The sequence below is a fragment of the Otolemur garnettii genome, unplaced genomic scaffold, assembly GCF_000181295.1.
Source record: "Otolemur garnettii isolate 467f Iridium unplaced genomic scaffold, OtoGar3 scaffold00016, whole genome shotgun sequence".
In the NCBI taxonomy this organism is placed as follows: Eukaryota; Metazoa; Chordata; class Mammalia; order Primates; family Galagidae; genus Otolemur; species Otolemur garnettii.
The window spans coordinates 27175750-27182465 of NW_003852411.1; positions in this window are offsets into that span (position 1 = coordinate 27175750).

Here is a 6716-nt window from a genome sequence, read left to right on the forward strand (position 1 = left end):
GGGCTATGGCATCATTGTAGCTCACAGCAACCTCAAACTCTCAGGGCTCAAGGGATCCTCTTGCTTTAGCCTCCCAAAGTACCTGGGACTACAGGCACCTGCCACAGTGCCTGGCTGTTTTTGTTTGTTTGTTTGTTTGTTTGTTTGTTTAACAGAGACAGGGCCTTGCTCTTGCTCAGGCTGGTTTTGAACTCCTGAGCGCAAGCAATCCACCTACTTTGGCCTTCCAGCATGCTAGGATTGCAGGCGTGAGACACTGCACTAGGCTGGAAGATTCCTTATATACACGTCAGTGCTTCACTAGGAATAGAGGTGAACCAAAAAACAGAATAGCCTTCTCAAAGCTAAAAATCTAGATTCTAATTAGCACCTTTCTAGAATGGATTAAATCAATCCAATCTTATTTATCTGAATCTCAGAAGTGATAACACTGATAATTATTGAAAGTGATATTTAGAAGTAGGTAATATCAACTTGAATCTCAAAATATCCCCCCAATTTTTCATATGCAATATTCATCATTAGAAAATTAGTACTCATTCTAGAAAACAAGTCCAAATAAACAAAACATAAGAGGAAAAAAAAAAACCCTTAGATAATAGTATCAGACTCTCATAGGAATTGCAATAATTAAAATTATTACATGTGGATTTTAAAATAACTGTGGTCATATGATCAAGAAAAATAGAAAAAATATGGAAAATTTCAGCAGAAAATTATAATCTATAAACAAAATGCAAATCTGGAAATTGAACAATCTAATAACTAAAATTAAGAATGCAATAGACAACTTTACCAGGAATGTAGACAGCTGAAGGCTAAAGGAAAGCCTAGTAAACCAGAAAACAGGTCAGTAAAAATATACAGACTGAAGTACAGAAAGAAAAGAAGATGGAAATTAAAGGAAAGCCTACAGAATGAACAGGACACAGTGATGAAGGCTAATATACTTGTTACTGGAGTCCTAAAGGAAAGGAATAGAAATGAGAGGAAAAGCAGTATTTGAAAATAAATTGCCTAAAATTTCCCAAAGCTGATAAAAGACATTAAGACAAAAATCCAAGAATATCTATGAACTGGAAGCAGGATAAATGAAATGAAAACCACAGCTAGGTTATACCTGCCCCATGGGGAAAAATCTCAAGAGTAGTCAAAGAAAATACATACATTATTTTCAACAATAGGACTGAAAGCTGGCTTCTTTTTTTTTTTTTTTTGAAACAGAGCCTCAAGCTGTCGCCCTGGGTAGAGTGCCGTGGCATTACAGCTCACAGCAACCTCCAACTCCTGGGCTCAAGCGAGTCTCCTGCCTCTGCCTCCCAAGTAGCTGGGACCACAGGCGCCCACCACAACGCCCGGCTATTTTTTTTTTTTTTTGGTTGCAGCCATCATTGTTGTTTTGGCGGGTCCGGGCTGGGGATTCGAACCTGCCACCTTAGGTGTACATGGCTGGCGCCTTAGCCGGTTGAGCTATAGGTGCCGAGCCTGAAAGCTGGCTTCTTAATGGAAACATTTTAAGCCAGAAGACTTCCTTGCAATCTGCTCAAAGAAAATAAGGGCTAAATAGATGCTTATAACTAGAAAAAAATAGCTTTCTGGTGATATCAAGGGAAATAGAGTAGGAAATAATATTATCTTATGATACTCTTCAAGAACAGTATAAAATATTGTTATCTCATTGCACAGAGCCCCGAGCATGGTGTTCTTTGTATCCTCAGAGTGTATCAGTCTTAAAAGACTTTTATAGAACAAATGAAGAATTTGGAACAGTTGGTGTTTTCATTAGCTATTCAATTCATCACACTTGGGGAAAACTGATATTTCTCCAATGCTCAAGTTCAATGAAATAGTTTAGTCTGGGTTTCATTACTTCTTTTGTTAAATTCATTATTATTTTTAGAGATGGGGATCTCATCATGTTATTAAGGCTGGCATTGAACTCTTTATTTCCTGTGATCCTCCCAACTTCAGCTTCCAGAGTAGCTGGGATATGTTTGCACCACTGCACCTAGCTCCCACTACTTTTTAATTATGTCATAACAGAAAATTATTTAACCCTGTATATTGGTTTCCAAGGGCTGCCATAAAAAATTACTGCAAATTGGGTGGCTTCAAACACCAGAAATGAATTTCTTTGGTTCTGGAAGTTAAAAGTGGTGTCTGTAAGTCAGTGCCTCCTTTGAAGCCTCAGTGGAAGAACTTTGAGTCTCTTATAGATTCTAGAGGCTGCTGGCAATCCTTGATAATTAGGCTTGTAGCTTACATGGCTCCAATTTCTGCCTCTGTTTTCACGTGGTCATCTTCACTCTGCTATATCTTGTGTCTCCAAATCTCCCTCTCCAGTCACTGAATTAGTTAATTAATTTGTTTATTTATTTATTTATTTGAGACAGATTCTCACTTTGTCACCCTCAGTAGAGTGCGTGGCATCACAGCTCACAGCAACCTCTAACTCTTGGGCTCAACTGATTCTCTTGCCTCAGCCTCCCTAGTAGCTGGGACTACAGGTGCTCACCACAATGCCCAGCTGTTTTGAGAGATGGAGTCTGGCTCTGGCTCAGGGTGCATCTTGATCTCAGGCAATCCAACTAACTCCACCTCTCAGAGTGCTAGGATTGCAGGCATGAGCCAGACAACCCGGTCCAGTCACTGAATTTAAGATTTATTCTTTGGACTTAGTGTCTACCCTAATCCAGTATGACCTCATTTTAACATGTTTATATCCATATCCCTATTTCTAAATAAGATTGCATTCACAGGTACTGGGGGAAAATACTACATCTTATCTTTTTGGAGACACAATTCAACGCACTATATTCCTGAACTTCAGTTTCCTCTTCTTTAAAAGAAATGTTATTTTAAAAAAGTTAAAAAAAATAAAAGAAATCTAATAAAAGTAATGCCTAGGACCTTTATATCCAAATATAAATAGATAATATATTTTTATGACAGGTTTAAAAACTAATGAGAAAAAAGTATAAATTCATATTGATGGAGTCAGGAAGGGGTGGGTGGATGATTGAAAGATCCTACTAGCAATATGTTATACTAAGGTTCTGTCAGTGAGGAAACTTCATTTTTCTCAAGAAACTCTAATAGTCATTCTAATAGCAAATGGATCACTAAGTAAATCTAAGACAAAATTCAATGAATTTTTTTAGGCCTTTTATATCTTCATGTCAAGGTTTGGTATGTTTCTGTTTGATTTCATTCCTATTTCTGCCAGCAACAAGATATGCTAACATCAAATATGTTGCATAATTTATCTTTGCCTTCATTTCACCATTTTTAGAAAGAACAAGAACTGAATCCTATTTCAATTAGAAGACAAATGAAAGAAAATCCAACCAAGAGTGCCTAAAATAAACAGGGTGTTTTAGTCTTTCTTACGTAACAACAACACTAGAGAAAGGTACTTAGTTGCTGCCTCTGATTCAGATGCCCTTAAATGTTGGAGGCCCTTTTGCATTTCTATCAACTACCACTTGTATTTTTGCTCTTTTCATGGTAACAAACAGCTTCTAGGCATTCAGCCTTTATATCCACATTTAAGGTAGGACAATAGGTGGAATCAGTTCCCTTATTTAACAAAGAAAAACAAACATACTGTCTATATATCCATATATGTTACATTGATCCTTTATAGGTAATCTAGTTATTTTCTGTCTACTTTTAAAATTTGTTTGACATTTTCAATTTCATTAAAGTTCTTATAGTGTAGTTTTCTTCTTATTTATCCTGTTTAATCCTATTTTAGTGGGTTCATGTCTGTTAGTTCTGCAAATAATCTCTTCAAATATTTTTCCACTTCATTTTTTTAAATACTCTCCATTCTTGGCCTCTAGTGAGATGTATGCCATATTTCTGCTTCTAGTCTCTATTTTGTTGAACCCATCTTCTGTCTTATTACATTTAACATGATTTGCAATGCACTCATTTTCCAGTTTAACAATTCTCTCTTCAGCTGTATCTAATTAGTGATTTAATCTAGTCATTGTATTTATACTTTTAAATATTGTATTTTGTATTGTATTTATTGTATTTTTTATTTCTTAAAAAACCTATTTGACTCTTATTTAAAAGTATCTTGAAACTTTTTGTTTCACCCTCTTTGTTTTTTAATTTCCCCTTTACCTATTTTACTTTACATTTCATATATTTATATACACAATCAGACATTGCTTAAGACAAGGATAGGTTCTGAGAAATACATCAGGTGATTCTGTTGTGCAAACATCATTGCATGTACACACATAAACCTAGATGGTATAACCCTCTACACACCTAGGCTAAATGGTATAACCTATTGCTTTTAGACTATAAATCTGACATATTATTGGACTGAATACTGTAGGCAATTGTAACACGGTTGTAAGGATCTAAACACATCTAAACATAGAAAAGGTACGGTGAAGATATGGCATGAAAGATAAAAAATAGTACATTTGTACAAAGCACTTACATGAATGGAGCTTGTGGGACTGGCACTTGTTCTGGGTGAGTCAGTGAGTGGTGAGAAAATGTGAAGGCCTAGGACATTGCTGTTCACTACTGCAGACTTTATAAACACTGCACACTTAGGCTATACTAAATTTTTTCTTTTCTTTTTGAGACCGAGTCTCAAGCTTTTGCCCTGGGTAGAGTGCTGAGGCATCATAGCTCACAGTAACCTCCAACTCTTGGGCTCAAATGATCCTCTTGCCTCAGTTTTCCTATTTTTAGTAGAGATGGGGTCTCACTCTGGCTCAGGCTGGTCTTGCACCTGTGAGCTCAGGCAATCCACCTGCCTTGGCCTCCCAGAGTGCTAGGATTACAGGTGTGAGCCACCATGCCCAGCCTACTAAATTTATTTAAAAATTTTCTTCCTTCAATAAAAATCTAACCTTCACTTACTGTAGCTTTTTTACTTCATAAACTTTTACATTTCTTTAATTTTTGACTCCTTTGTAATTACACATTGTACAGATGCATACAAAATATCCTCATCCTATACATCCTTATTCTATTAGCTTTTTCTATTTTTAATACTTTTTATTTAAAAAATTTTTTTCTTAAAAAAAATAAGACACAAACATACATTAGTCTAGGCCTACACAGTGTCAGGATCATCAATATCACCATTGTCCAGCTGGACATCTCGTCCCTGTGGAAGGCCTTCATGGGCAGTAACAAACATGGAGATGTCTTCTCCTGTGATAACAATATCTGCTTTTGGAAAAGTCAAAGACCTGGCTGAGGCTGTTTTAAAGTTAATATATATGTATATATTTTATAATTAGGATTACACTCTAAGATAGCAATAAAGGTATGGTATAATAAATACACAAAGCAATAACATAGTCATTTGTCATCATTATCAAGTATTATGTACTGCACATAACAGAAGACCAGTTGCGTGGTGGGTTTTTCTATACCAGCGTCACCACAAACTTCTGAGTAATGCATTGCACTAAGACATTATGATGGCTATACTGCCACTGGGTTATAGGAAGTTTTCAGCTCCATTACAATCTAATGGGACCACCATCATACATATAGTATGGCATTGACTGAAATATTGTTATGTGATGCCGGACTGTATACATATATATATTATATATAACCATATATATGTATTTATTCATATGCATGTGTGCACATGTAAAAGATATGCATGTGTGTATAATATTCTGGTTATGATAATTCTACTATCTGGGGTTCTTGAAGTCCATATCTGGTGGGGGGGGTTGTGGTTCTATTAAATCTCAATCTTCCCAAGTACCTGGGACTACAGGCGCCTGCCACAATGCCTGGCTATATTTAGAGACAGAAGTCTCACTCTGGCTCAGGCTGGTCTCAAACCTATGAGCTCAGGCCATCCCCCTGTCTTGGCCTCCCAGAGTGCTAGAATTATAGGCATAAGCCACCTCACCTGGCCCTTAAAGATTAGTTTCTTTCCTTCCTTCCTTCCTTCCTTCCTTCCTTCCTTCCTTCCTTCCTTCCTTCCTTCCTTTCTTCTTCTTCTTTCTTTTTTAAATTAAATCATAGCTATGTACATTAATGCAATCATGGGGTGCAATGTGCTAGTTTTATATACAATTTGAAATATTTTCATCAAATTGGTTAACATAGCCTTCACGGCATTTTCTTAGTTATTGTGTTAAGACATTTATATTCTACACTTAGTAAATTTCGCATGTACCCTTGTAAGATGCACCACAGGTGTGGTCCCATCAGTTACCCTCCCTCCACCCATTATCTCCACTCCCTTCCTCTCCCTCTCCCCTTTCCCCTTGTTCTTGGGTTATAATTGGGTTATAGCTTTCATAAGAAAGCTATAAATTGATTTCATAGTAGGGCTGAGTACATCGGATACTTTTTCTTCCATTCTTGAGATACTTTCCTAAGAAGAATATGTTGATGGTAAAGCTGATATGGGCATTTCCTTTCTGGGCAACCCACCTGGGCCTATAATTTTTATTCAGATTTCAGTCCATTCTGTTTGATTTCTATTATGTTTATTTTCATGGTCTTTCTTTCTTTTCTTTTTTGCCCCCCTCTTAACAATTTTATTCACTTCTAATAGGTCCACTGGTAAAATAAAATTGGCTCGGCGCCTATAGCTCAACCAGCTAAGGTGCCAGCCACGTACACCTAAGGTGGCGGGTTCGAATCCCCAGCCTGGACCCGCCAAACAACAATGATGGCTGCAACCAAAAAAAATAGCCGGGCGTTGT